The sequence below is a fragment of the Nyctibius grandis genome, chromosome 5 (assembly GCF_013368605.1).
Source record: "Nyctibius grandis isolate bNycGra1 chromosome 5, bNycGra1.pri, whole genome shotgun sequence".
Lineage (NCBI taxonomy): Eukaryota > Metazoa > Chordata > Aves > Nyctibiiformes > Nyctibiidae > Nyctibius > Nyctibius grandis.
In genome coordinates, this window is record NC_090662.1 from 74,952,037 (window position 1) to 74,961,222 (window position 9,186).

A 9,186-nucleotide genomic window follows, 5' to 3' on the forward strand; every position below is an offset into this window, starting at 1 on the left:
CTCTATGCCCAGTAAAAAAAGCCTAAATAGAAGTGATCCAAAGATTTGTTACAGCAGTTTTTAATTTTTGTTCTGGCTCAGATATGGTTCTGATTTCCCTGTGATTCATTGGCCTAATATTTTGCTCTTTCTTTCAAATTTTCTTTCCATTCATATTCATTACTAGTATCAGTTGTTTTTCCAATAAAATACATGCAGAGGCTAATCATAGCTTAGGCAGTGTTTCAGTACTGGTTTGGTCCTGGTTTGGAGATTCAGAAGAAAATTTGCAGGGTGTAAAGATTTAGACCTGACCCTACCTACAGAAGCAGGTTTCACCCCTAATGGGTTTTTGAATAAAAGTTGAGTTCATGTACATTAAAAAAAAAGTTCAAAATATTATCATATCTGCTACCTGAGTATGACAGGATCTATTCCTTTTTCATGAATGGCACAACAAAATGGCTCCTGAAATATTTAAGAGAAAAAAAGACAAAAGAAAAAGGGTGATGGGTTAGATTCTGTGCTAGGATGGATTAGTCCAACCATAGGGATTCCAGTGGAGAAGCTACAATTTATTTACACCACCTCTAAATGCAGCCTGAAATATTTAGGCATACGTAGTAAAGAAATTCAAAATTGGACTAACTCAAATTAATGTCACCCTCAGAATGATCTCTGTTCTCCTCCATAAAAGAAAAAAAAAAGCAATTTAGCATAAATCAGAGAAAAGATTGGCAGAAGGACCAAACTGAGATTGTAGCAATAAGACAATGTTATCACAGAGACAGACTGTGAAATAACACATGAAATGTTTAATAATTTCTGTGAAAATGTAGTTCAAGCAGCTGTCACAGAGCAATTCAGCAGGCAGTCTGGGAAAATCCTAGGACACACCTGAGACTGATCTGAGCAGGAGCTGAAGTGGAAAAAAAGTAAAATAGATTAGGAGGCCTCATTGACATTAGCAAAAATAAAAACAGAAACAGGATTTTTGTGCTCTAACAAACTTAAGAATGAATGAGTTCACTGGTGAGGTTTTCAAATTACATACAGACTTACTAGCTTCATTTTTACAATCAGCTTGCTTTTAGTGGAAAGCTGCCTGCTATTGCTATATACTCCCTTCTGCTAGTAGGGAGCTGGAGGCCCAACAAAGACCTGACAAAGACTTTCCTTTTATTATCAGGCTAATGGTGATTTCACCAGTAGGTGAAGAGTCAGATTTGCCAAGACACTTGGAGAAACACACATAGGCACAACACTTCTTCAAGAGGTGAAATAAAATGCTGATGATGCTGTCAGTTTTATTAACTACTTCTGTATAAGCTTTCCGGCTAGCAGCAAATTATTTTCAAACATGGCTTTTTCTTTTGTTGGTAGTAAAGGACTCAGTGGCATTGAATGAGCTGCTGATTTACTAACAGGTTCTGCTCATTTTGATTTCTCAAAATTCAGTTAGACAGCTAGAGAAATTTGTGCTATTTGTATGGATTATTTTAGCTTTTGATTCTCTGGCAGTAGCTGTAGGACGCAATCCATAAATCAAGCATAGATAAAATGGGATTCATCTGCCCTGGTTTAGGCATCCAAAAGGTAGCCGTCTCAATCTGAGCTGCTCACCCAAGGCTCCTTTTAGGGCCCATGCAGAGAAGCAGGCACCTGCAGAGGGCAATTCATCTCATAAGACAGTGAAAAGGATTTGCCCTTTGCAGGGCTGCCTTTAAAAAAACGTTATCAACAACTTTTAATAAAGTCCTTCGGGAGTTTTTATTTGCACGTTACAGCTCTACTTTCAGTGAGCGGCCTTCAGTTAAGCCCAAAGAGACACTGTTGAAGATGTGAGAATTATTTTTAACACCATTTGTTTGGTTCTTTCATATGTTTGAACAAAACAACAGCAATAACACAGTGCCTGATTCTAAATCCTCTGAAATCAATGGAGTTCTGCTATACAGAGAGCATGAAGTAGTCCTTGGGTCAGAACTGAAGCTGAAACAGTTCAGTCAGCCAGTTACAAAATGCAATTCCCTTTTTTGATCTTGCCCTTCGCTGTTCTGTGTGCTGCAGTTATGTGGAATTTTTCTTTGTCTATTCACTCTGCTCACTGTCCACCATGATTTGCTTCTGGCCTTTTTAACGTACTCTGTATTTCCTCCTGAATTGTTTTATTAAACACAGTCTCTTTTTAACAATCAAATGGTCAAAGTCAGTGCTGTCTGGGGCTGTGTGACTTCTCTATTTTTTTTTTTAATATATTTAGGCTAAAAAGGGGACTGCTACATGGGAACTAGAGAATATAAAACATGATAATGCAAGCAAAATATATGGCAAGCATTACAGGTTTATTTTTGTAGTAAGTTATTTCCATTGCATGTATTACCTTAGATCCCCATTTTTTCCATCAAAGCCACTATATTTAATTTAGGAATTATGAGACTTTCTACATATACATGATCATAGCTTTGAATTGTGTCATCTAAGATGCTTTTTTCCTCTCAAGATACAACTCATTCAGTATATAGCAGACATGGGCAATCAGGCAGTGTTAAAGTGGAATGGTGCCCTTAAATCTGTCAGTTTTACTTTTTGCAACTTAAATAACATTGTTTCATCATTCTTATACATTTTTGTATGTATCTAGATGTATAAAGACAATCAAGTAGGAATATAATTAGAAATGGAATTTGTTACATGTATATGTATAGACTTTCTCAATTTGATACTGTTCAGTTATAAACAATGCAGTCATTATTCTACTTTAAATTTCTCTGCCTCAGTATGAAACATGAAATTGTTTTAGTAAGTTGATAGCAGAGAGCTGAAAATAAGTGACTTCATCACAAAGTATAATGTAAGAACCAAGGATTTTACTATGTGTGTAGACATGTGCTTTATTACATAGCAAATAGCCATTGAAGCATCTCTCATTATCTTTTTATTATTGTTATCATCATCTTTCATTATTAAGACATTGGTGGCTTCTGGAACTACTGGTAGAACTGCAGCTTATGCAAACCAGAGCCACCTTTAAACTGTCATGAGTTGGAGGCTGCTCAGGAGTAGTTGCCATAGCACAGAGCTCTGTAGGAGTTAACAACTGCAAGCAGTAGCCTGGCTAAAGCCTGTGCAAGGCAAGACCGAAACATGCTCACTGCCTCATCACAGACTGGCCACAGGGGACTGCAGATGTTTGGCCTGTTCTGAGGGAGCTGCTTTACTTACCCTGTAATCATCATGTCAATTAGAGCATTGTTTTTAGGCTTAAGTTGCCTTTCATAACAGTGAGCATCTGAGTACCATGCCCTGCAAAATAAACAGAATTCTGCGGAGTATAGAGACTTAATTCTGGTAAATCCCCTCTGTTCTTTTTTGAAACAGCCTGGGTGATATAACATACCTTTTGATAGTTCACATTGCTTAAAATCTATGGGCTTTCATGAAACTGTAATCCAAAAATCCACTACTTAGATGAGACTCCTTTTCAGTAGTAGATTAAGTGAATTGCACTCTTAAGTGTCTGAAATTATCTTTCTGGCACGCAATGTTTGCCTGCCTTCCATTTTTTGGACCTACCTGGAAAAGGGGTAAAAGCAGGGGACATTACTGAAACCCTGGACTACATAAATGAATCAATAGCTGTTACTTTCTGCATTTGCCTCTACAGTAAAAATTGTCCTCCCTGTGTGACACTGGATTAACTCCTGCATTGCCCACAATTTAGATAGATAGGCTCTGTGCCTGGATGGAATAGGAAGAACAGCTGGTAATGAATTATGCTGAAAGGCCTTTGGTAAGGGAAAAATGCAAAAGAATATTGGTGGCTGGCTGGGAGCACAAGCGCTTGCAAATGAGAAGCCTTGTTTTTGTCCAGCGTGGCCACTATTTAAGGTGAAAGGAGGTGGTGAAATAAGAGTCCAGGAGGTAAAAAGTTGATAGAATATCAAGTTGTGACTCTCCCATTATGTGGTTCCTTTATGTGGCTAACATATACGTCAGCCACTTTGGGTCTTTTTCTTCCTCCAGGTCCTAAGAAAGTTCAGTATCACTGACTTTGAGCTCAATACACTGACCACCTTGATTATTTCTTTGGGAGTTGCTTGGAGCGTTGAATTCAGTGGGACTGGATACATCACTCTTCTCCCCTAAATCAGTGAAGTCAAGAACCTCTACGCAAGATGAAACTGAAATACAAAGTTTGGCAACCCTGTGATCCATAATCAGGAGCACAGAATGCAAGTCTTTCTTAGGTGCAGAACTGGTGCGTGCACTGATGTAGACAGACTATTGCTATGCTCCAGCCTTCATATAGGAAGATGACATGCAGTTGAGATGACCCATAAGCAGTGGAAGACCCAAAGATGAACAGGATGACCAAGATGTATAGCAGAGCAGTGTTGGATATCACCAAGAGGACTTGGGAGGTGCATAATGTTTGGTATTGGTTAGGGATATGGCCTCACCAAATTGGCTGTGAGTCAACCCAGGCAGAATTAAATATGGTCCAGCTCATGGTAATGGGTTGAAAAATGTACCTAAAACTTAGAGAGCAGGGGTGCATGGCCTACTGCCATTTCTTAAATGGGAAAATACATGGCAGGCACAGAATCAGCCAGAAGCTGCTGCTGCTTCTGCAGAATGTAAAAGGTATGTGTGGGTTGTACAATGTATAAACTGGGATGCAGCTCCTAACTCCAAAGATTAGGCTAGTCCAAAAGCAATCCTATGACCAGTGTGGGACTAAATAGTATTTTTGAATGTCCCATGGTTTGAAATAAACATATATATGTGACTGCAAAACGGAGGAAATTATCCCACAAAAACTTAAGTGTAGCCAAAGTATTAATCTTAAGCTACCTCGTAAAGAAGCATTTTTCCACACACCCAACAAATTTGTTTTTGAAACAGAGCTCCCTGAAATTCCCACAGCACCTCAAAAACCAGTAACAGGGAGAAATACTGAGGCCTGAGCAATAGGCCCCGAACCAAAGTTGACCTCTAGATGAACCTCCAACCAAACGTTAGATAATATTAGTATCTGATCATGAGTGAAATATGCATGATCATTAGCAAAAGATGTAGCTTAGATAATAGTGAAGATCAAATGTCATGAGAATGTACCTGTCTTTCCTTGTTTAAAGGCAGGTTGTCAAGGCCATGAAACCAGATGTCTGACCTTGTTTGGAAATATGGGGTCAAAGCCAAATAGATAGAGAGACTCCCTTAGTTCCTCCTTGAGCCCTGGCCAGGGGTCAGGTGGCATCTAACAGGAGAGTGAAACCAGATGTTTCCACATTTGACATTGTGTAACCTTGTTTATTCAATAATATAAAAGCTGGACCCTCTTGCAACGACTTTGGAGACCTCACCTACGAGTGGATGCACTGCGTAGGACCTCCCAATTGTCGGGAAAGGCTCTCCAAATCCTCGCTGCAACCGGGGCTCCTCAGCAACTGTGGATCTGGATGATGGTAACATATTAAGGCAATTGGTGATGTATCTTTCTTAATCACTATACTTAATTCTATGTAGTAATGATTAGGTGCATCACCTTGCTTTGCTTTGTTCTTGGTGTATTATTTCCCTTATTATTTTACTGCTGCTTTCTTTTTTTGCTGCTTTAAACTAAAGTAAAAGTAAGCTTATCTTTTAAACCTGGTCTCTGTGTCTTTTGTGCTGACCCCGTCCATTGGCAAAACACAGGGTCATGAGCTCCATGATGGATTAAACTGCTCAGTGGAGAAACAGTGTGGAAGTACAGAACAATTTCATTTATGTTAATGTTGTAGGAGAGAGGAAGAAACTTAAGAGGCCTCTGTCAATGGAGATGTATATTTTAGCTGTGCTTTGAGATGTCCCAGAATACTCACATAGAGAGGTTCAAGGATGTGTCAAATAGCAGCAGCTTCAAAGGGGAGTGACATGGCTGTCATTGGGCTGTGGAAGCGTACACGGGTAAGTCAAGCACCTACCAAACCTCTGTGGTCTGAGAGGAAATGCTTGACCCCTGTAGCAGGGGACAATGCCATCTATATAGTGCAAAAGCCCTGGTGACACGTGGCTTAAACCCTAACAGATGATTTTGCATGTCAGAGCAAATTCCAGCTGAAGCATCCTACTTGTTCCTCCCAGCTGAAGCACATGACTGTGTCCATGAATCCAAGTCCAGAGATGACCACATGGTGTGTGGGTACCATCTTGCACCTTGTTGCCTGTGACCAAGAGTGCACTTTTCTGAAAGGCAGCACTGGGTGTGGGGAGGGAGATGAGTCTCCACAGCAAGCTAGCTCTGATATTTATGGTCTCTGCCATGCCCTTTTTCTCTAATCCTTCTATTCCGTTTAGCTTGTCCAACTTCAGTGCCAAAGACACTGCTTATGCCAAGTCTGTTTACATTATTGAGTTGGGGCCTTTCTCATCCAGCATGCACTAAAATGCATGTGGGTGTGAAGCTGCTCTGCCCTCAGTGGCCTGTTCTTGCCCTTTCCTGCTCTGAGAACACCAAGGCTCAGCAGCATCTGTAGTTTGACCAGAGCAAACAGAGGAAAGGAAGAAACTTTAAGTGGGTGATCTCAGTGAGGAATTAACAGATCTGGTTTGACAGGATTCATATTTTCTTTGGTTTGACAGTTCATCAAGGGCTTCTGTTGTACACAGAAAGTTAAGAAAAAGTTGCCTTGACCTTAAAAAAAGTAGTAATAGATACTTCAGTGTTCACCAAAACCACTTGACTGAATAGTCAAGAAAGCAAAAGCATTTACTTAATCAAAGAGGTTCAGCCTATGAGTTGACAGCCATTTACTACAATTATTCTTTCTAGGCCATCAGGGTCCTGTGAGGATGAGAGCCTTGTTACTCTAGGCACTGTGCAAACACTCAGAAACACATGGTGCATTTCCCCACAGGCTACAGTCTAGTTAAGCAAATGAAAGATGTTTGAAAGATGTTTAAAAGATAAAATGATTTAGCCACAGCTAGGTCAGGATCAAAATCAATGTGTGAGCCGACCCAGGCAGGACGCAGGAACAACCACAAAACCATGGATAAAATGCAAAGAGCAAATTTATTCCCGTTACCTCGCAAACCGGAGGATCTCCGAAGCAGCACCCGGGGCAACGGCACGCAAGCGGGGACACAGGCACCGCAGAGCTTGGTTCCTGCTAGAGAGTGAGAGATTCCGGGCCTGCTTCCTTTGCCTGTATATTAGGGGTTTCTTGCAGGTGGTAGTTTTCCGCTGTGCTTTGATCTTTCTCACAGCAGGGCAGGAATCTCAGGCATGAACAATTAGGTGCCCCTGGGTCTTATCACAGGCCTATGTTATCTGAATACAGATGTTCTACTTGTCCAGCACACAAGACTAAACAACAGTTAGTAGTATGATATATGTGTTTTTCGACACCCCAGGTGCAAGTCACTTGAGCATGTTTACAATCCTCCTCGCCAATCTTCTGTTATATTCCCATGATTGGTGTCTTGTGATTTTCAGGCCTAGGTCAGGCCTAGGTCAGGCCTAGACCGTGAGCTGTGTGCTGAGGAGAGCGAGGAGGCTGTGGCGCTCCATGGCACTGTCAGACTTTGGCTTCTCGGTGTGAGGGAGCGGCGAGGGACAGCTGCTCCCAAGACGAAGTGAGCGTGGAGCAGAGGCTGACAGCAGCAAGGCAGTGGCCTCGTGGACTGGGCACAGCCCCACGGGTTCTAGATACCGCAGGCAGAGCAGGGTGCTGGTAGCAGAGTCCTTCAATGGTCCCAGGCAAGGCAAGTGATGAGCCAGGTCCAAGGTCCATCCACGGAGTCCAGTCAAGAGCAAAACGAAAGAGGGTCAGAGGCAGGACAGGAGACAAGATAGAACGCATGCCTGTGGGGCCCATCCTGGAGAAAAGCTGCCTACGACAATTTCTGAGAGCCATCCAGGAGGCAGGGCCAGGGGCAGGCACACCGACAACATCTGAAGGCTCAGGGCTGAGCTGAAATGGAATCCCCGGGCCCATGGGCCAGGGGTGTAGGTGGAGGCCCCAGGTGAGATAGGCCTTTAAGGCCACTAAGGCCTTTTGGTGCACTTAGGACCCTGACATTCAGCTGAAACTGCCAGCAGAAAACCATACGTGGTGGCTTTTTTGACAACGTGTTCTTGGCTCCCAGGGAAATGGGTTTAGATCAGCTAGTCACTTCACTGAGATTATAGGAATTAAATATTAAATAGCTAGAGTTTCCATTCACTCCAGCCTAGGGTAGATGTGAAGTGGCAGCCTATTCCTTCTACCCATGGGCCATATCTCTGGGTCTCTGCCCTGTCCCCTTGCTGACACAGGAAGGCACCCAGCATATTGCTAGGTCAGCTTATGTAAGAAGGTGGCACCTGGTGCAGGACTGGATTATAAAAAATTCTGTTAACACAGCTTTACCCTGTTGGTTAGTTTCCCTGTCTGGGCATGTGGAGATACGTGGAATGTGCCACGCTAGTGTAGCCTCAGAGGAGATATGCTGGTCATGAATGGACGCAGTTATCTACCCTAATGGTCGGGTAGATGGGTGGGGAGACAAGGAGACTACACTGCTTATGCCAGAAGACATGCCCCTAAACACACAGCCTTGAAAAAGCATGAGTCTGTCTAATTCTTCAGCACTCCATACACAATGTTCTGGAAGGGGTTTGATCTTCAATGGTGCCCAGTAAATGCACTGTTGCTATTGCTGGAGGCAAGCCACAGGCCTTGTACTAATTTAACAGCTTGAGACTCACCAGTAACTGTCTTGAGTGGCCACAGGTCTCTCTCATATAAAACTTCAGAAATTTACAAGTGTCAGGAAAGAGTCAGGAGGGCTATCTCCTATAGCTTAACACAGATTCTGCAGATTTATCAGATATGGTAAAGGTCTAACATTACTAAGTGGTCATCATGTAACTGACCCATGGGCCAGTAAGAAACGTGTTGTTTAAGAAGCATAAAAATAACTCCAAGAGAACCAAAGATCAAGAAGGAAGAACTCCACTCTCCTTTCCTCCATTGAATTCCTCCCACCAGAGAACTCAGGATATTGATGGGTCACTGCAGACCATCCCTTCTAAGAAGAGATCAACACGACTGAGCATCAGAACCCAACACCGGGGAAATGGTTAGATACTGGAGAGCCTATGTATATCAGTTTTAACTGAATCATTATTGGGATTTAGCCATAATTGAATATTTTGTATTATATATGTTAATA